Source organism: Schistocerca nitens, chromosome 5, assembly GCF_023898315.1.
Source record: "Schistocerca nitens isolate TAMUIC-IGC-003100 chromosome 5, iqSchNite1.1, whole genome shotgun sequence".
Lineage (NCBI taxonomy): Eukaryota > Metazoa > Arthropoda > Insecta > Orthoptera > Acrididae > Schistocerca > Schistocerca nitens.
Genome location: NC_064618.1, coordinates 714088107 through 714110933, shown reverse-complemented (window position 1 = coordinate 714110933; position 22827 = coordinate 714088107).

The window sequence follows — 22827 nt, the reverse complement described above, 5'->3', positions numbered from 1 at the left end:
GCTTTTATGGTGGAAGACCACGCCGCCCCTTTCCAAGCGATCCTCTGACGGCAACAATCCAACCATGCACGTCTCTGTTGCGTGAGTGGAAGACGGGCTGAAGGCGTGCGTGCTTTTAGTACCACGGCTAATAACCGGTTCGTAACGTCGCAGCTCGAAAGCACAGATATCTACGCTGTGGTAGCTATACGATCTACCACTGCTGAACTTACAATATGAATATCCTGGCTGTTGCTGTGCTGTGTGCACATCCAGAACCTCCTCTATAGGCGTCAGAATGTTCACGTGACTACTGATACTGCTTCTATGCGCCTGGTGGCACATGCTGTCATCGGATTAAAATCTGAGACAGGACGTGTCACTCTCTCACAATTCAGCAGACGCTTGAACCACGACCGTCAACTAAGGCAAAGCCACACATCGACTAGAGGGTATTATATTGCTGGTCCGGCTTGTTAGAGCAATCAGGACCACGGTCTTGCCAATTGTTCTCAGCGGCTCCAAAAATGGTTCAAATGGCTCTGAGCAATATGGGACTTAACATCTGAGGTCATCAGTTCCATAGAACTTACTACTACTTAAACCTAACTACCTTAAGGACATCACACACATCCATGCCGAAGACAGGATTCGAACCTGCTGCCGTAGTGGTGTCGCGATTCCAGACTGAAGCGCCTACAACCGCTCAGCCACACTGTCGGCTCAGCTGCTCCAACGTAGTATAATTTCTCTTTAGAATAAACCCATCGAATTCTATTCTGTTAGTTAATTTCAGATTTGCTAATCGAAACATATAGCCAGAGTGAATAGATCAGACGAACCTTAGTATTTGCCAACCAGCCCCCATCCGGGGAGTAATAACTGTTTGTGACATATTCGTACTGCCATCAGTTCCTGCTTATTTCTCATCACGCTTAATATATTTCTTGTCCTATTTTTAATGAACAAATTTGTGCCATAATTTCTGTAGAAGATCAATCCAGTGTTAATATATTAATCATCCATCAACAGTTGACTAAAATAATGACGGGTTCACAATTTCATTAATAATATTTAGCATTCAAGTTCATTTAGATTCTGAAAAACGTGAGAACCTCTAATGCAGGCTATCAACAAGCATAATCAGTTTAGCAGACGTATGGGGCACATAGTTAAGTGGAAGGCTGAATAGTCGAAGTGATTACTGTCAGGGCGTAAACTCGTAGACTTCTGTCGCCTTTCAAAACATACGGCAAGTCCAGTGTAGTCTTTTAAATCGATGTCATCTTTCTCGTTTGTACTAATTTTTGTATATCAAAAATGCTATCGGGCACCACATGCGGAGTATCGTGCCTTGATATCAGTTCGCGTAGTGCATTTACCGACTGGCGCCTTAATGGGGCTCTCAGTTTGTCATACCTCGTTAAGGCTGCTTCCAGAATTTTATATAATTCTCATTTCCACCTCTTGCACCTGAAATCTATATAGGAAGCGGAAATGTGGAGTGGCCTGCAACGGATTCTCCGTTTATCTGTATCCATAAACACTGCGAATATTATGCGATCTATTTAATGAACTGCTGTTTTTCATATTATTGGTTCAAATGGCTCTGACCACTATGGGACATAATTTCTGAGGTCATCAGTCCCCTAGAACTTAGAACTACTTAAACCTAACTAACCTAAGGACATCACACACATCCACGCCCGAGGCAGGATTTGAACCTGCGACCGTAGCGGTCCCGCAGTTCCAGACTGTAGCGCCCAGAGCCGCTCGGCCACTCTGGCCGGCTTTTCATATTATTACTTCCAGCTTATACACTGTGAGGTTTTATCTAGACCTAAGAAACTACGCATCGGATTGAAAAACGGAAAAATACATGTTCGATCGTTTTAGAAATGCTATTCAGCTATACCAATGTTGAATCCCCGTTCCACCCCCCCCCCCCCCAATATCCCAAATACAAATAGATTCGGATTCTAATGTAAAAAATATTAATAATTAATATCGCCTGCAACACTGTTTGTCGTTGCGTGATACACTCCTGGAAATGGAAAAAAGAACACATTGACACCGGTGTGTCAGACCCACCATACTTGCTCCGGACACTGCGAGAGGGCTGTACAAGCAATGATCACACGCACGGCACAGCGGACACACCAGGAACCGCGGTGTTGGCCGTCGAATGGCGCTAGCTGCGCAGCATTTGTGCACCGCCGCCGTCAGTGTCAGCCAGTTTGCCGTGGCATACGGAGCTCCACCGCGGTCTTTAACACTGGTAGCATGCCGCGACAGCGTGGACGTGAACCGTATGTGCAGTTGACGGACTTTGAGCGAGGGCGTATAGTGGGCATGCGGGAGGCCGGGTGGACGTACCGCCGAATTGTTCAACACGTGGGGCGTGAGGTCTCCACAGTACATCGATGTTGTCGCCAGTGGTCGGCGGAAGGTGCACGTGCCCGTCGACCTGGGACCGGACGGCAGCGACGCACGGATGCACGCCAAGACCGTAGGATCCTACGCAGTGCCGTAGGGGACCGCACCGCCACTTCCCAGCAAATTAGGGACACTGTTGCTCCTGGGGTATCGGCGAGGACCATTCGCAACCGTCTCCATGAAGCTGGGCTACGGTCCCGCACACCGTTAGGCCGTCTTCCGCTCACGCCCCAACATCGTGCAGCCCGCCTCCAGTGGTGTCGCGACAAGCGTGAATGGAGGGACGAATGGAGACGTGTCGTCTTCAGCGATGAGACTCGCTTCTGCCTTGGTGCCAATGATGGTCGTATGCGTGTTTGGCACCGTGCAGGTGAGCGCCACAATCAGGACTGCATACGACCGAGGCACACAGGGCCAACACCCGGCATCATGGTGTGGGGAGCGATCTCCTACACTGGCCGTACACCACTGGTGATCGTCGAGGGGACACTGAATAGTGCACGGTACATCCAAACCGTCATCGAACCCATCGTTCTACCATTCCTAGACCGGCAAGGGAACTTGCTGTTCCAACAGGACAATGCACGTCCGCATGTATCCCGTGCCACCCAACGTGCTCTAGAAGGTGTAAGTCAACTACCCTGGCCAGCAAGATCTCCGGATCTGTCCCCCATTGAGCATGTTTGGGACTGGATGAAGCGTCGTCTCACGCGGTCTGCACGTCCAGCACGAACGCTCGTCCAACTGAGGCGCCAGGTGGAAATGGCATGGCAAGCCGTTCCACAGGACTACATCCAGCATCTCTACGATCGTCTCCATGGGAGAATAGCAGCCTGCATTGCTGCGAAAGGTGGATATACACTGTACTAGTGCCGACATTGTGCATGCTCTGTTGCCTGTGTCTATGTGCCTGTGGTTCTGTCAGTGTGATCATGTTATGTATCTGACCCCAGGAATGTGTCAATAAAGTTTCCCCTTCCTGGGGCAATGAATTCACGGTGTTCTTATTTCAATTTCCAGGAGTGTATATGGTTCTCTAATAGACAGACAACATAACTGAGTTGCACAACAACATTATTTCGACAAAAATACACTAATCAAAAATAGGAAAACGAGACATGTTCAGTAATGTGAAAAAGGTTGTTTGATTGTTTCTAAGAATTCTTTAGTTAAAACTTTCAGGCTGAGAGGTCGTGGTCGATCTGCAAGACTTCTTCCTCCTGACGTTTAGTTGTTAACTAAACGCAGCATCTTCCGTGGTTAGTCAACGTCTGGCTGGCAGGCCGTGGAGGTCACGTTTACATATAGGCTCTATAGCCCGGAAGCTTTAACTAATGAAGACGACGGCCGTGAAAGCCTACATGTTATGGTTTCCAAGAATTATTTCGCAGGAATAAAAATGCCTCCGCACTCTTAGGTTCATTCTGTTGTGTCTAGACCATACAGCCTAGACACAATGCTGTAGCCGATAGGGCACGCAAGGCTAACGCAGACGGGCGTGAAGTCTGGAACATGAGAACTTATAAATGAATAAGAAGAAAAGTACGTAGATGCTTGTTACTTAACTTTTAATTAGTCCTTGGAATACATCTCTCTTGAATATTAGTAAGCTATAGGCACTGATACAAATGGCGCCTTGCTAGGTGGTCGCCATTTAACTTAGCAGAGGGCTATTCTACTGTCTATCTCTCGGCAAATGAGAGCAAGGCTTAGCACGTCCAATCGCTAGCTATATTGTCCGTACAACTGGGGACGAGGTCTCCTCAGTCTCTCGAGACCTGCCTTGTGGTGGCGCTAGGTTTGCGATCCCACAGTGGCGACACGCGGGTCCGACATGTACTACAGGACCGCGGCCGATTTAAGTTACCACCTAGCAAGTGTGGTGTCTAGCGGTGACACCACACATTCATTTATCCATACACGGAATGATTCGATAGAGCTGAGAAGTGTTTCCGATATAATCTTCTGACATACATTGGTGATACACTAATCATGTTATCGTACGTCGTTGGCCCTTCGCAATAAACTTCATTCTTCTAACAACAAATGTCAGGTCTAGTAACATATGATTAAATGGGCAATGGAGAGAAGGGAAGGAAAGGAAAGGGATTAGTGATATTAACTGCATCGGGATGTTATATGAAATCAGTAGCGAGGAGTGAAAATGTGTACCCGATCAGAATTTTATATAAGAATCTTGAATGGAGGATCGGGGCAAAGAGGGCAGGCGTTGCCTTCCGAGGCGTGGCTTCAATGTCCCATTCCCGCGTTCCCAGAGACAAGGAAGGAAAGGGGTCTTACAGGAGCGAAAGAGGTTATTTTTAATCGCATCCTACTTCCACCACCAGAAGCTTCGCGTAAATTAATGGAGGAGGACGCACTGAAAACCGTTTCCTCGGAGGATCAGTCATATGTCGTAAACCGTCTTCAAGTGTGCTTTCTGGTACTCACAAGGGAACCTTCCCATCGCACCCCCCTCAGATTTAGTTACAAGTAGGCACAGTGGATAGGCCTTGATAAACTGAACACAGATCAATTGAGAAAACAGGAAGAAGTTGTATAGAAATGTTAAAAAATAAGCAAAATATACAAACTGAGTAGTCCGTCGGCCACATAGGTAACATAATGGACAGTCTGAGCACAGGAGCGGCGTGGTCCCGTGGTAGCGTGAGCAGCTGCGGAACGAGAGGTCCTTGGTTCAAGTCTTCCCTCGAGTGAAAATTTTACTTTCTTAATTTTTGCATAGTTATTATCTGTCCGTTCGTTCATTGACGTCTCTGTTCACTGTAATAAGTTCAGTGTCTGTGTGTTGCGACCGCATCGCAAAACCGTGCGATTAGTAGACGAAAAGACGTGCTTCTCCAATGGGAACCGAAAACATTTGATCGCAAGGTCATACGTCAACCGATTCCTCCACAGGAAAACACATCTGATATATTCTATACGACACTGGTGACGGCATGTGCGTCACATGACAGGAATATGTTGTCGACCCACCTAACTTGTACACTTGGCGAGTGGGTAAAAAGATTCTTCTACCTTGCCCGATTTAGGTTTTCTTGTGGATGTGATAATTACTCCCAAGAAAGTGATGAAAACATAATAGTTTGTCACATAAACTGAAAACAAAAAATTAAAATTTTCGCACGATGGAAGATTTGAACCAAGGACCTTGCGTTCCGCAGCTGCTCACATTACCACTTTTTTTTTAATAAAACCTTTATTAAAAAAAAAACAATGTTACACATTGCAAATACATACTAAGTTATACAAACATGAAGTTATTTAAACAAAGCGGTTTGATCATTTCAATTGCGCTGACATTAAGGAAAGACAACAGAAGATTGTGTTACTGACTAAATCACCAGAAAGAATTAAATTAAACATAAATACTTGAGAATGGCGGAAAGGAGATATCTAATAAAGTTGACTAGCCTTCCAACTACACTTTCTGGACATTAATTGGATCTAAGTATTTGAAGTGATCAGATCTATATAATCAGTCTTTCACTGCGGGCAATGTGCCAGCCATTGAATATTACATTTATCGGATAGAATCTTATGGTTTTAACCAATCGATAAGGAGATTTCTATAAAAACTGTCTATTTCCAAATTTCTAGTATAAGCCAATAATGCACCTTTCATGTTTTGTGTTTGGCACTATTAGACACACAATATCAATGGCACATAAGTTCTGTACATTAGCTTATAAATTTCAAAAAACTACTCTCTGAAGTAGAGAAAGCACACATCATAAATATACTGTAAAATCTTAAATAGTATCCTTAGGGTAACTACAATACATCACTGTCAACACAGTCTTCTTTTTTATGTTAAACAATGCCCATTCTTTCAAATACAATTTTTAGCATATTACCGAACTTTTTCTTGTGATTCGAATAGCTTCTAATTTTGTGGAACTCACACAGCATGTGTACCTTGAACTCTATGATGCTATCGGATCCTAATTTGTTAAGGACGTAGTTAACGAAATTTCCCAGCAACCAGTACACAGCGTTATTTTTTGCTTCTGGGAAATAGCGTGCTTCAGGCCTGTGTATCAATGACAGCGATATATACTCAGGGGATGTTCTTGTAATCAGAGCTATTTGCTCCCGGATCCACTTCCAACTATTCATGTGACCACTGCAAGTATATCGATGAATTACTGTGTCAACTAGATGGCATTGTTGACATAAATTTGTTTCACAGAGTCCGATTGCGTGCAGTCTTTCATTGGTGCTAACTATGTTGTTAACTGTCTTGTACCATGACGTTTTTATATTAGACGTGAGCACATTGGAAGTAATGTTTTTCCAAATCTCAGTCCACTCAATGTTTGGAAACTGTCGTTCTATTTTGTTTCTTTCTTCGCTTTTCTTTCGTTCCCGCATTATGGCTCTCGATGTTAAGTGTCGGGACTGCCTGAGTTCGACACTGACATAACTAAACTCAACATAGAAAATCCTCACGTGCTGTAAGCGACTGTTGATATTCTGCACGTCAATCGGGGGAAGCAGGCTTGGAGGTTTAATGATCTCGAAAAGTTGGCTGGTGATGCTTTCTCGCGAGTCTCTTATTAAATTAACTTGCCTTTTGATAAAACGAGCAGAGGCTTTATCCGTTATATCAGTTAATCCTAGTCCACCATTTTTAGGATCCAAAGTGGCTACTTTAGCAGGTACTCTGAACACTTCACCTCTCCACAAAAATTTTGTGATTTTGGACATTATTCTTCTCGCTATCATTCTCGGTATTGGAAACAGCTGGGCTGTATAATAAGCCTTAGCAAGGATGCATGAGTTGATATACTGTGTTCTTTGAACTTGGTTCATATATCGAGTTAAATTCTCTACAATGGCTCCTTGCACTTTATCTGCTGCAACTTTCCAATTTAAAGCTGTCATTTTCATAGGGCACGCTGTCAGGGTGATCCCAAGTGTTTTATGTTGTCGGGCTAATTTTGCCCACTCGACGTTGATATTATCAAAACCTCTGAGATTTAACATCTTACTTTTTTTTCCGTTTGCATTGGCTCCAGATGCTCTACAGTACGAATCAATCACTGTTGCTAGCGTGGTTACCTCGTCATTATTCCTTATAATGACCCCTATATCGTCAGCATAGGCTCTTATAACTGTTTTGTTTCCTGATAATGTTAAGCCTTTTAATGTAGCATGGACATGTCGGAGGAAAGGTTCTAGCGAAATTGCGAAGAGCGACATGGACAGAGGACTTCCTTGAGGAACACCTCGTTGTATTTGCATCGGCCTGGATTGTTGACAATTCACCGCTATTTTAGCATTCATTCCAGTTGCTATGTTCTTAATCAACTGTATAACCCTATCGTTGAAACCTATTTTCTTCAATGTCCGTAGAAGATATTCATGGTTTACTACATCGAACGCCTTATAAAAATCTAAAAACAATAAAGCACACTTTATGTTTGTTACAGAAGTTATTGCAATGATATCCCTGAATTCCGCTAGATTTTGAAAAATGGTTCTGCCTTGCGCACAGTTCTGATGTTGACTAATAATTTTATCTGTAAGGCATGAAATTCTCTTGTTTATTACTCTAGCTATTAATTTATAATCAGAATTCAGCAGTGAAATTGGACGAAAATTATTTAAATCTTTGTTTCCATTATTTTTTGGCACCAGAACAATTTTACTCTCCTTAAACTCAGCCGGAATCATTTTACCCTGAATAACCTCATTTACAATGTCCGTGATTTTCGCACCTACTATTGGCCAGTAACGGATGTAAAACTCCGCTGGCAGACCATCCGGTCCTGGGGATTTTTTTGGTGGCGAGGCGCACAGAGTCTCATACACGTCTTCTTCACTGACAACTTCGAGAAGATTTTCGTTGTCATCTTCTGTCAGCTGTGGGGCTAGGATGTCAAGGAATTCTTCCAAGGAAGCATCACTACTTTGATGTACAGAATATAGCTCGCAATAATAGCGATAAATCTCGTCTATGATATCCTGCTGGGTTCTGAGAATCGTGCCGTGTTTTGTTCGAATTTCTTCAATAAAAGTCCTTCTCCCGTTTTTCGTATGCTTCACTAAATGATATAGGGAAGTAGTTTCATCTGCTGACACCGAATTTGCCTTCGATTTTATTTTCAACCCTTCCATTTGACTTCTCTTGATATTAAGTAACTTGGCTTTGACTTTTTTTATGTCTGCTATCCGAAGTGAGGAACCTGCTGAGACTTGATCATATAGATCTCTCAAAACGGAATAGTAATACTCTATAGTGCATTTCATTTCCCTTGCGCTCTGTGCACTGTATTGAATAAGAACTTTCCTCAACTTTGGCTTTGCCATTTTAACCCACCAGTCAATAGCAGTGGCATATCTACTACGGGCTCGCAGGCATATTGCCCATGTTTCTTTAATCACATCTTCTAAATCATGATTAACTAACAAGGAAGTGTTCAAATTCCACTGATTCTTGAATCGGCGAACCGGCTGTCTTGTTAGATTTATGCAAGCTAAGACAATTGAATGGTCTGAAAAGTACGTAGGAATTGTTTCTACTTTTGTCACGGAAGTTACAAGATTTTTAGAAATATATAGTCTATCAATCCTGCTACATGATGTTGCCGTGACATAAGTGAACTCAACAGTGAAGGGGTATTTGATTTCCCATATATCCTTTAATTCTAAACCAGTAACTAATTGTTTTAGTTCACTTGAGAAATTAAAATTAGGTAACTGATCTTTTCGATTTAAAACACAATTAAAATCACCTCCAAGTAATAACTGTCTTGGTGATTTCCTTAACAAGTATATCAAGTCATCCTTGAAGAAACGTGCCCTGTCAGCTCGATGAGAACTTCCTGAAGGGGCGTACAAGTTGATGATAGTCACATCATAGATATTTAGTCCTATTCCCCTTCCGGATTCCAGTCGTTCCACCTCGCTTACTGTAATTCCTTCCCTTACCAAAATAGCTGTTCCAACACTTGTTTCGGGAGACACATTTATGTAACTGACAAAACCGGGAATTACCAAATCCGAAATTAGAACTTCTTGTAACAGGGCAATATCAGTCGCGGATTCGTACAAAAATTCCTTAAGGGCCGATAATTTCAAACCGGTCGTGATTTTATTTATGTTTATAGTGGTGACAGAATAAGATTGCGTCATTGTGCTGTCACTATGTAGTTGTTTTGTTGAACTAATTTAGTTTACTGTGGTTCAGGGTTCAGTTAAGCTGTAACAGTTTTCTCGGGAGGCTGAACATGGAATAACACTTCAATCAGTTTATTAGTTACTGTCCCGTTTTTTTCTACTTCTGATGTTTTCTCTTGTACCGCAAGCAGACTGATTTCCTGGTAAACTTTCTGATTTTTCCTCCAGTGATTCGTGTACGACCGTTTCGGACTGAACATTCTTTGGGCTTGGGTCGCCCCTACTGGATTTTCCCTTCCCTTGGTTACGAGCTACATTCTCATTTGGTTGCGTCGGTATTTTGCTTCGCGGCTTATCTGGAGCAGCAGCAGACGCTTTAGCAATTTCGGTTGCCGGCGCCTGCCCTGAGGTGTTGACTGTGATTTCAGTTGGGCCACCACTTCCTCGTTCTTTATTAATTTCACTCACTTTCTGATCGAGGGAAACAAATGGAGACTGCAGTTTTGCATCCTCTCCCTGAATTTATTAACAGATAGATTCTGATCTTTGCAATCGGCTACTGCACCTGTTGTTTCTTGCAAATTAATGCTGCTTACACCCCTTTCATTTTCTGGTACCGTATGTGTATTATCTTTCTGTTCATTAGTTTCCATTCGCATTTTGCCTTCAGGTTCCTCTGCCTCCTCATCGCACTGTTTTTGCTTGCGAAGTGAGGGAGAGGGACAAGACAGCTCGTCCTCTGAACAACTATCAGTTATGTCCAGAGGTCGTTTTTTCGGTTGCATTTCAGTTTCACGAGTAGTGGCAACGGGGTTTCCTTTTGTTGTTAACGGGGGAAATTGACTGTTATCGTGAAGGGAGACATCAGCTTGTCCCGCTGCGTTAACATCGTCAACCAGTTGTTCCGGGCTATTCTTTGGTAACAGATCATTTAAGGTAAGCTTCTGACGCTGTATCAAATTACTTTTAAGCACAACAGTTCGCCGCGGACATTCCTGTCTGAAGTGGCCGGTTTCGTTACATATATGACATGTAGCTTCCTGACCTGTATAAACAATTTGTGCCTTATACCCACAAACAGTTATGTGAGACGGAATATTCGTCTTAACGTCCATCTCTACACAGCGAACCCCGTTAAAACACTGCAGTTTAAAGCGAGGCGACCATCTTTCATTTGCAATTGATTTAACGTCTCCGTAGTTTAAAAGAGCTTCCTTAATCTTATCATTTTCAATTTCAATGGGGAGATTCAAGACACGAACGGTTTTGTAATGAATGTCCGCTCTATAGATGGAAACCTTACTTTTATAACCATTTCTATGCACAAAATCTACTTCATAGCCCCACTTTCGTAACACTTTATCAACAGTCGAAGCACTGATTAACTTGACAAAAACACAGTATTTTTCCTGATCCAGTTGCCAGGTATGAACGGTTTCAGAATTTAGACCAATTACCTGTGTAATCCAGTCATCTATTTCCAGGGATGTCGGCTGAACAGGACGGGATTCTTTGTCAAAAGCAAATACCAGAGTATTCTTCCTGAGGTTTGTAGCCATGGTTAATCCAGCGAAGCAATTTCGGTTAAACAACCGAAATTCCAAGTAGCAGCAGCAAGACCAGAAAGAGCGATCAGATCACAAGGAACAGGAACGAACACGGAGATTAACGGACGGACGGCACTCGGCGGAGCACAAGTACAGCGATGTAAACACTGAAGTGCAGCGCAACAGTTAACAGCGGCCACTCGCGAGCGCGGCTGAAACGGAACTACTGAGACCATGGAGCTCCTGCGGTCTCAGTGTTGTTGATATTGCCTATCCTCCCATGAACTACTCAGTTTGTATATTTTGCTTATTTTTTCACAGTTCCACACAACTTCTTCCTGTTTTCTCAATTGATCTGTGTTCAGTTTCTCAAGGCCTATCCACTGTGCCAACTTATAACTAAATCTGAGGGGGGTGCGATAGGGAGGTACCCTTGTCAGAGCGCCAAAATGGGCAGGAGGATCCTTGGATAATGATCCTAAATAATTTGATGGTCGTGTCCGATACAATGCATGGGGGAACCACAGGTCGAGAGCGCTTTCGGACATGGCTTGCAGAGCGTAATACAGCACCATGTCCGTCACGGTGCTCGTTCTGGAGGTGGGAGAGTAAACAGCGTCTGTGCGTAGGAGTTCGTCCGGCTTGATAGACTCTGGCTATTGTCACAACAGGAGCGCCAGAATACGTTTTGTAAGATCCCAGAAGCTGCCCGTCACAGCAAATGTCAAGCAGTGCGCGTCCGAATCAGCCACCGCCCAGTGCGGGCACGAAGTGTCGTCTGTGAGAAGGACGGAATAGAGGCGCTGTAGTGTCGCTAATTGTCGTTCACCACCGCGCTGCACAAGGAACGAGCGTACTTGGGCGGGTATGGGGTATGCACGGCCCGCAACACCTAGTCCAGCGGACTGTCGGGTGTTACTTTTCGATGTTGGTGCGGGTTGTCGTGCTTCATAGATGCGGTAATAGTCTCTCATGCTCGGCGCCCTCGTCGCCAGTAGATTCTCGGTCATGTAGCTCAGTTCGACTAGGAAATCTCGGATGTGGGTGACAGTGGTTCAAAGTAGCCCACGGCGACCGGCGGTCGAAGATCTCGGGGCTCGACGGTCTGAAGCAGCATCCCCGTCAAGCCGATGCTGGGCGCGGTTCATGCGAGTCGTGTCCGTGGGTACAACGCCCACGCGGCTTGTAGACACAAGTCAACCCGAGGCCACCCGCCTTCAGAGGTCTCTTTAAAGTAGTGTAGTGAACTTTGAGTATGTGGCCTACAGTAATAAAATGTCCGTATGCTGCCTGGGAACTATGGACCATGCTGACCGTTATGGAAAGAATGTTTGCAAAATACACTAGGTAAGTGTTCATGTAATGCGTCCGGAGAACCACATCCACGTTGCGGAAACTGCTGTTACGGGTTAGCGCATGTGTTCGTTGTAGTAGCTGGCGATATATGGCTGTTGCAGTTCAGCGATCTGTACTGGAGAACTGCACTCCTAGCTCGTTCAGTGAGGGAACCTTCTTGAAGGCGATCACTGTCAGTCAGAGAAGACCTCTCCCGACATCCATGTATGTCGCCTCGTGCATGTAGACGACGCTGCCTTCTATCGCCCCATACCGACACAACCACTGAACCGTCGCTTGGATTTCGTTGACCTGTCACACCAAGGGTACCATATCGTCGGCGAAAGCACCACATCGGAAGATCTCGAACGCAATCTCCTTTGTAAAGGCCGTGCAGTGCAGGTTCGAGAGCCGCTGTGAATAAGACGCCTCATAAAGGACATCCTTGTAGCACCGACTGTCCAAAAGCGATGTGTTCGGTCTCGTGGTCATTTACCATAATCCTGGATCGCACCCCATGGATTAAACGTAGGATCAATCACCGTAGCTGACGTCTCTCAGAGGCCCATGCGTTCTAGCAATACCTGACAGTACTCGACACGACCAAAGGTGTGATCAAGATAGATGGAGACGAGGGCGCCTCGCAGGCAGCAGGCCGCCACCATCCCCGTGATTCGCGGTAAGCGCGAAGTGCCCTATGGGGATTGTTGTCGCTGTTGTCGCTGCCTAAACGTATCTTATCAGAACAGGTCACGAACCCAATTATGACCTGAAGACGTGTGCGAAGGGTATGGGCGTAAAGTTTATAATCCTCATTCAGGAGCTTAGGAGGACGATAGTCGTGACAACGGTGAAAACGGCTCAGTTTTGGAATTGGTGTCATGATGCCTTCGAGGACATCTGTGGGGACCGTAAAATCGTCGCGGAGGAGGTCTTGAAACATTTGAATCGAATGAGAGCCCACAAGGGGGTTGAAGGCATGATAGAATTCGTTTGGTAAGCTGTCCAGGCCTGGTCATTTCTCCTGGGCGCTGTGTGCCTAGCCCGCATTTAATCTTCAGCAGTTATGGGAGCCAACAGGGCCTCGTCCTGGGCCACTAGTCTGGGAACAGGCAGATAATGCATGGTGCCTTCGTACTCGCAGACGGTCCATGAAACATCCTGTGATGCTAGACGAGTGCTGCAGCGATTACACACTCCGTGTCGACGCGTCCACCCGCTGTTGTCTCTAGTGATGTTATAAAGTGGCATCTCTCTCTCTCTGATGACGGGATATACGGATGCCATTTCGGTGGTGATGTTATCCTGCGCTCTCGCCCAGACTGAGGCTCCATCAGGATGTTCCGAGGCGAGACGGAAGAGGTGAACTTTGAGACGTTTCACCACTGTCACTCTCGTGATGACGGCTGTGTCATTAGTTCCCTTGGCACTGTATAGTAAAATTCCGACGTAGCTCGATGCCAGCATGCTCTGTTATGGCCACATCCTATGATCGTCAGTCGGAGGGCCGGCTTGGCGCTGTCAAACCACCGATGTAAGGTGGAAGGATGTACGACGGCAGTTCAATAAGTAATGCAACACATTTTTTTTTCTCGGCCAATTTTGGTTGAAAAAACCGGAAATTTCTTGTGGAATATTTTCAAACATTCCCGCTTCGTCTCGTATAGTTTCATTGACTTCCGACAGGTGGCAGCGCTGTACGGAGCTGTTAAAATGGCGTCTGTAACGGATGTGCGTTGCAAACAACGGGCAGTGATCGAGTTTCTTTTGGCGGAAAACCAGGGCATCTCAGATATTCATAGGCGCTTGCAGAATGTCTACGGTGATCTGGCAGTGGACAAAAGCACGGTGAGTCGTTGGGCAAAGCGTGTGTCATCATCGCCGCAAGGTCAAGCAAGACTGTCTGATCTCCCGCGTGCGGGCCGGCCGTGCACAGCTGTGACTCCTGCAATGGCGGAGCGTGCGAACACACTCGTTCGAGATGATCGACGGATCACCATCAAACAACTCAGTGCTCAACTTGACATCTCTGTTGGTAGTGGTGTCACAATTGTTCACCAGTTGGGATATTCAAAGGTTTGTTCCCGCTGGGTCCCTCGTTGTCTAACCGAACACCATAAAGAGCAAAGGAGAACCATCTGTGCGGAATTGCTTGCTCGTCATGTGGCTGAGGGTGACAATTTCTTGTCAAAGATTGTTACAGGCGATGAAACATGGGTTCATCACTTCGAACCTGAAACAAAACGGCAATCAATGGAGTGGCGCCACACCCACTCCCCTACCAAGAAAAAGTTTAAAGCCATACCCTCAGCCGGTAAAGTCATGGTTACCGTCTTCTGGGACGCTGAAGGGGTTATTCTGTTCGATGTCCTTCCCCATGGTCAAACGATCAACTCTGAAGTGTATTGTGCTACTCTTCAGAAATTGAAGAAACGACTTCAGCGTGTTCGTAGGCACAAAAATCAGAACGAACTTCTCCTTCTTCATGACAACGCAAGACCTGACACAAGTCTTCGCACCCAAGAGGAGCTCACAAAACTTCAGTGGACTGTTCTTCCTCATGCACCCTACAGCCCCGATCTCGCACCGTCGGATTTCCATATGTTTGGCCCAATGAAGGACGCAATCCGTGGGACGCACTACGCGGATGATGAAGAAGTTATTGATGCAGTACGACGTTGGCTCCGACATCGACCAGTGGAATGATACTGTGCAGGCATACAGGCCCTCATTTCAAGGTGGCGTAAGGCCGTAGCATTGAATGGAGATTACGCTGAAAAACAGTGTTGTGTAGCTAAAAGATTGGGGAATAACCTGGTGTATTTCAATGCTGAATAAAACAACCCCTGTTTCAGAAAAAAATGTGTTGCATTACTTATTGAACTGCCCTCGTACATGCAGACTCCAGAGGTAGCGATTTTACATAGCAGTGATCTCCCAATGAGATGCGTCCTCGTACACGTAGGAAACGTTCAGTGCCCATGGGCTGCGGCTGCGGTATGTGAGTTGTCGGAGCACATAGATGTATGCCATATGGCCAGTAAAGGGTGTCAGTTCCGTGGCCCTTGTCGCGGCTGAGTCCTCGGCAGACGTATATCCGGTCAAGGCGGCTGGCGGAGGGGTCGCTGGAGTACGTCTAGCCACGGCGGTTCCCATGAAGGAGACGCTATGTGTCTTACGGCGCAGTTCCTGCACTAGTGCCTATAGTGCCGGGCAACTAGATCAGCGTGCTATCCGATCCACTGCATCCAAAACGCGGTTAAAATCATCAACTACGGCGTCGTGTCCTGGATTTCCGTTCAAGAGTGCAGCAATTTCGACGGAATAAAAGGTGATCCTATCACAGCGGCGGCATTTCCCGGAGGGATTGTATACATTGACCGTAATGGCAAGACCTCATGCAGATTGCAGATACATGACGTCTGATGCCTCCATGCCGTCGCATTAGATGATGGCAGGTCCGCCTGGAGCATATCATGAAACATGCGCGTTTTGGTGACAGAGTATGGCGTTGACTTTGATCGTACAAACACGGTAGGACTGGTACATCTTAATGCGGTGTATTTAGAGGCAAATGGCTTCCCCTTTGTGGTAATGGGGCCACTTGGCTACCTACATTTGTGACAGGCATATTTAACATGGCCCTTCTGCAGGTGTTACGCTCTCCCGAAGTGGGGCGCCAGTTCTGTATGGCGGATGAATGTCAGTGGCTTCTGGTGCGTCTTCTGCCTCCACTTCGGCAACCCATTCACCATACGGGAAACAGATCAGTGACGGCGCGTCGTCGCAGGCAGTGGGCTCCATCGCCAAGCCTTTCTCCTGAGGGGCTTCAGTCATGGGGACGTCTGGGGTGGGCGTGTCGTCGTCCTGTCCACGGCGTCGGATACCTACCTGCCTTGGGGACGTACCGGTACAGTCTGTTGGCAACGACGAGTCACAGACGATGTCGGCAGCTCACTGCCTGTCTCCGCCCCGTTGGTGGACTTCGGTCGAGAGGAGGCTTTTCTTATGACGCTTCGGCGACCACTGTTACCGGGACCGCTTGTCTACTGCCGTCGAAGGGCTACGGTTGGCTCCTTCGGCCATGAGGCTGGCGTCCGGACGTCGACGACGACGACGACGGTGGTGGTGGTGGTGGTGGTGGTGGGAGGTGTGCGTCTCGTCGTCATCGGCAGCTGTGCTCGCGGTCGAATGAGACTGCGTCATGGGTGCGGCGTCTGTCCACACCGAGCGTACCGCTTCCACGTACGTAAGCGGAATCGCGGTCCGCACCGCTCTCTGTACCGGCTCCGCACGTGGAACCTGGACAAGGTGGCGTTGGAGGCAGTTTGATGGGACGTGGCCTTCCTGTCCACAGCCGGCACACGTCCGCGGTTGTCCGCCATAGTGAATGATGGGTCGGCAACCGCCGAGGAACACGTGGTTGCGGAGTTCGATGCGTACCTGTCGACGCCGTTAAGAACGTGATGGGTTTCAAACGTGTTTCACTTTGAACCGTGATTTATTTTCAAAGAATATTCTTAAGAATTTATTTTATTTACTAGCGATTCATCAAGAACATTAACACATTTAATCACACTATGTAAGCATGGAAGTAGTTGCCAGGGAGTAACTGATGAAATCAAAACCAAATTCCTTTTAACAAATGGGAATTTTCTTCACTTTAATTGTGCCTAAAAGCATTTTTTAAAGAAACAGATTTAAAGTTACACTCAGAAAGCACCCTCTACATATCAAAGTTACAATTTATTCAGAGGCAGAAAGAAACAAGTTTTGACTGTACGAGCTTTCGGGCAGAGAACCTTGCCGCTCCCTTTCGACACGGCCGTGGTTACGACCGCTCACAACAGCCTCTGAAAGACTACACTGGTGCAAATCTGCAACACACCAGATAACTTTAAACTAAGAGTTTTAACAATTTACGCAAGCACACAAACAATGCACCCACCGTAGGAGGGATGGAAATGGTACAAAACACTAACAATTAAAATATTAACCTTGCCACCGAAGGCGCAACTTGATTTTAACTTCTAAGAAAAGTCTTAGGGCGAAAGGGGTGGCAACTTTATATACTAGAATGATCATTTAAATAAAGCCCATGAAATGCAATCTTATATAAAATTCTACAAGGTTGGTTAACCAATAGCTAAGATGCTCTACAGTACACATATACCACCTCTCAAGATCATAGGCAGTAATATCAAAGTTTCCAAAGATCAAAACATATTTCAGGTACTAGGCCGTTACACTCCAAGCAATAAATTGGTTAACACACCAAATCCGACAATCATGACAGAAGCAGCTACTAACGTACGGTACATTGATTACCGAACAACCCGAACCACAGTTTGCTCTAACCCGCCCCTACACCACAAGGGAAAAATGGACCACCCAATTTATAAACTACCACCTTCTCGCGGGTGGGCAAACGGAGAAGAATGGTGGGACGACCCCAAAGCAAAACGACTGGTGACCTCACCAAGAAAACAAGTATAATTTAACAAGAGTAAATCAAACAACATATCACCAATCACTTAACTTCCAATGAACTGCGATTTCTCGAGAACATCTGGCGCATCACACCCAAATCGCTCTCACGAACCGTCCGCTGCCAGCCGCTTCGACGGACGCAGGAAGGCGCGCCGATCTCCCGTCTCACGGCGTCGCAGCTCGCACCGGCCAGACTGATGTCGTTGGTTAACTCCTGTTGCTCTCGTGTCGACCGCGAAGCAACTATCCCTCGCTATACGCCGCACCAAATTGGACACACGTGGCGACCTCACATGCGCCGGCGCTCAAGACGGACAAGCCATCTTGTGTCTCAGTGCGCGACCGACCAATCGATCGATCCAACCGCCAATGACCATTGCCTGAGCAAACACGAGCAGACTGGCGGCCTAGCGCGCAGACTCAGATGCAGGAACGAAGCCCCGACCGGGCGACCACTCGCTGAGTTCTCTTACTGGCGGAGTGGAAAGACTCTCATTTTGCCGGCTTTAAAGGTTGATCCGAACGACAGACATACTAGCACTCCGAACGACAAACAGACACTAACTGCCTAAAAAATGCGGACGAGAGATAGAATAGCAAGCTGGGGACGAAAGACTGACCCAGACTGACCGACTGGCGAGCTCATAGCGCCCCTTAAATGCACATGAACAGGCAACATTTCCCCTTTCCCACCAGCTGCGATTGCCACAGCAGCGCCACCGCCAGAAACGGAGGGCGACTGCTTCACACTACGCGCTGCGGCGTGCTCTTCAAAACAGCAATTTTTACCACAGCTCATACTTCTCTTCCATATAGCTTAGGACCGTCTCATACGATCGCAGCTGGGACTTCGAACGGCAGATCGAATCTGCGCATAGTACGCACCCGTATACTTGCGTGGTCCCTGGTTACAATGCTGATATTACCGTCAGCATGGCGAAAGAGGTGGCCGTTGGTGGAACGTCGGACTAGGTGTCACACTCTTCGTTCTTCATCTTTAGGTAGACTGCAGTTGAAATGATAGCCAGATGGATGGATACCTATCAGCTCGTGGGGAGTGACAATATGTCTCTCAGAAACCATTCCTTTGCCGTTGGAACAGTTAGCCCTTCATTATGAACTTCATTCTTCCATCAACAAGCATCAGGTGAAGTAAGATCTGATTAAATAGGTGGACGAGGTAGAAAAGGAAACGGATTAGTGATGTCAGCTGCATCGGAACATTACATGGAGTCAATAGCGACGAGTGAAAGTGTGTATGGGACCACGTTATGAATACAGCATCCGCTGCTTACTAACCAATAGTTTTAATAACTGCGCCACCCGGTACACACTCTGTATCGCAATAGTGCAGACTATCTCTGCACGCCTCATAACCGACCCATATTCTCACCGAGCCTCCCTATTAGCAGTCCCTGTCCGTTTCCTCCATGCTCGAACGTACTTGTGCTTCCCCACAGAAGAAGTTGGATCCACTGCCCCTGCAGGGGTATCAGTTATATGAACGTATGGTGCCTGTTCTTTCGGAAGTCTGAAAAAAGACACTATGAATTCGTATAAAGAAGTAAGATCTGCCAATCTTGATGGCCAAGGCGCTGGACCACTTTTTCTGGTCCACCGATGATTACACACCATATCAAACACTTCTCGTGCTGCTACAGAGCAATGTGATGGAGAACCATCATGTTGGTTTAAAGTTATCTGATGTGTTGCATATGTAAAGGAAGGTCCGCAATCAGTTCTGGAAGATTGATGTCCAAGAACGTCCCGTATTGATCGTCATTTAAGGTGCCATCGATAAAGAATGGACCAATGAGATTCTCACCAATTATTCCACTCCAAACATTAATATTCTACAGCCTCTGATGTTCAGTTAGGCGTAATCAGTATTTCGTTTTGCACATTACAATAATGTATGTCATGTCGATTAGACGTACCATTCATCATCGAAGTCCACTAGTCAGAGAACGATACTGGACCAAAGAAACTGGGACCTATCTGTATTTCCTGAAGCGACCACAGGCAGAGTGTTATTCGGTTCTGCAAATCATACCCATGAAGTTTATAATGGAGGGAAAGGTGATACGGATGATACTTCCTACGATTCAAAATTCGGCAAACTGTAGCAGGACTGTGATTTCGTAGACTTTCCTGACGTAATAACTACTGATAGTCTTCACGGGTATGCAGCCGGATCATGTCGTCGTCCAGACACAATATTTCGGCAGACCAGCTGGCCGCCATCTTCAGGTGAGTTAATGCTCGTGCACTGCCTCGCCGGCGAGACATGATCCGGCTGCAGACCCGTGAAGAAATTCTGTAGTAGGACTAATTCCCGATTCCCGACTTAATTTGCCGAGTGCTAATGTGGGGTCTATAATTCGCTGCAGCTGACATCGCTGTTTTATTATTCTCTCCGTCAATTATTCTTCCATGTTTCCTTTTTCGTGATTATACAGCTCACTCGATGGAGAAGTGCCGAAATAACAGTACAAAGAGAAGTGCTGTGTGGAAAACGTCGAGCATAAAGGTTATCGACATTCTTCCACTTTCTCCATAAATGTAAACGATATCAGTATTCTCTTCTATCGTGATGGTCTGCATTCTACCTAAATATGGAGTCAGTTTATGATGGAACGTGAAAGGTGGCTACACTGAGCCACAGCGCCAGAGATCGCGCTAGAGAGTATTGTTCCGCCGCCTCCACTGGCAGTGATTATTGAGATGTCGTAGTGGGCAGTGCTTTGGGAGAACTCGTGGTAGTCAGTGCTGAGATGTCGTAGTGAGGAGTGTTTGTTGAGATGAGCTAGTAGGCAGTGCTAGCTGAGATGTGATACTGAAAAGTTCTTGTTGAGATGTGATAGTAGCGAGTCGGTGTGGAGAGATTGTAATGTCTAGAGTGCTTTTCATCAATATAAATTAAGGTAACAAACTACTTTTCTTTTCTTTCTCATTATTTCAATGTCCTGAATAATGCGTCATTACAGGTTCAGTCAACAAAGCATCTGGCTTGTGTTCTTGTATTAGAGTGTAATTCTGGGTTTCTTGAGTAATTATGGTATTTCTATTTTCTTTAATGAATTCAGTATAAATGATATTTAAAATTTCTTGTGTTGTTGGAGAAGAACCGTGCCAGATGCGTACGTTGAGTCATACTTCCACACACAGAACAGTTACACTTGTGCTTTGGTTTCGTAGGTTTTATAGTTGCTGGGGACTCAATTAATTAATTGTGTTAATGAAAATTTCCATTTCATTCTTTGTTGTTGTTCTATGCAGTCAGATTGCGTAATAATACTAGTCAGGGCCAACCGTTACGAGACTTCGTAATCGGACAAACAGCTACCAAAAATTAAAATTATTTTCATTTTATTTTAATTAAGCCCCCATGCACGTGGCGACCCTGCCAGGATCGTCCCTTGGAATTCTTCTGATTGTAGAAATAGTAGACAGTAGGATTGTTGTAGTAATTTGTAGTTTAGTAATTGTAGTCTATTTTGCATGTGTAGATTTGGTAATTGGCATTCTTCTAATGGTGTTTTTCAAAATTTTATTTCTGTTGTCTTGTCTATGGGTTTGACAATTTAGTGCAATTATTTCAATTGTTCGTTAATCGTGTTTGAGGGAAGCATTTCGTGTGAATGGTATTGTTGGTGATAACGTGTTATATTCTCTGTAATTTTCGTATTGTGACGAGTTTTGTATGTTTTGTAAATGATTACGCGATCGATGAAAAGGAAAAAAAATGATGAATAGTCGGAATAACGAAATTGTTAACATGGCGAACTCGCCAACAGAGGAAAACAGTATCATGAATAATGAAGTGGAAAACAATGTAATAAGTCGCGAAAATAATCCGGAAACAGTTCAAAATTTTTCACAATCGAAAAATTCTCAGATTACGAGATTAACAACAGAAGAAATGGAGCAGTTGATGGGTGCTATACTAAATTTGGGATCTGAAATAAAATCATATAGGGAATTAATGGAAACATGGTTAGACTCACTGGGATCACAGTTACGATCTGAAATTAAAACAGAGATAGGAACAAGTAAAACCGAGATGGAAACAATGACAACACAGTTAGGCTCACGAACAGGGACATGTTTCAAAAACATGAAAGATGAATCAAAGAAAGAAATTAGAGAAGAAGTACAACCGGTTTTGAATGCTCACAATAATAGTTTAATTTCAACAGGAATTAGACAAGAGGAACAGGACAGGGAACAGGAAGAAAAAGATCGCGTGATAGTACAAAAATTTTCAGAATTAAATTTACAACGTGCACATGATAAGGAAAAAATAATTGAGAGAATCGAGGAATCCGTACCAAATGACAGAATAAATAACTTAACGCAACAGTGTGAACAGTTAACTATTAAATGTGACAATATCGAAACCCGAGTCGTGACACTTACGGAAGACGTAAATAATCAGAAAGAACAATTAGGTGACTCATCGGAAAGAGTTGAGGAGATTTCAGATAAACTGACAAGTCTTAGTTTAAATGGGGACAGAGATTCGGATGATACAGCTCCATTACCATTTGCAGAAACCGAAGAGTACCAGAACATAGATAAGCATGTTGAAATTCAGGGAAAATTTAATGATCGCGTTAAAAGGGAAGTTGAGGCATTACGAAAGCAAGTCAAACAAATCGAAGGCGAAATTGTAGAAAAAGAGGCGAAAACTTTGACTATAAACACTTTTTGACTGGTCGGAAATTTAAGAACTTCCGCAATTCTAAGAATGACATACATCCATGTGCATGGTTAGATCAATTTTTGTATGCACTCCCACCAAATTGGCCACTAAGTCACAAACTGAAATTTATGTGCAACTATTAAAGTCCTCAGGGGATTCTCTACACTAAGTTAATATGTGCCGTAGCGC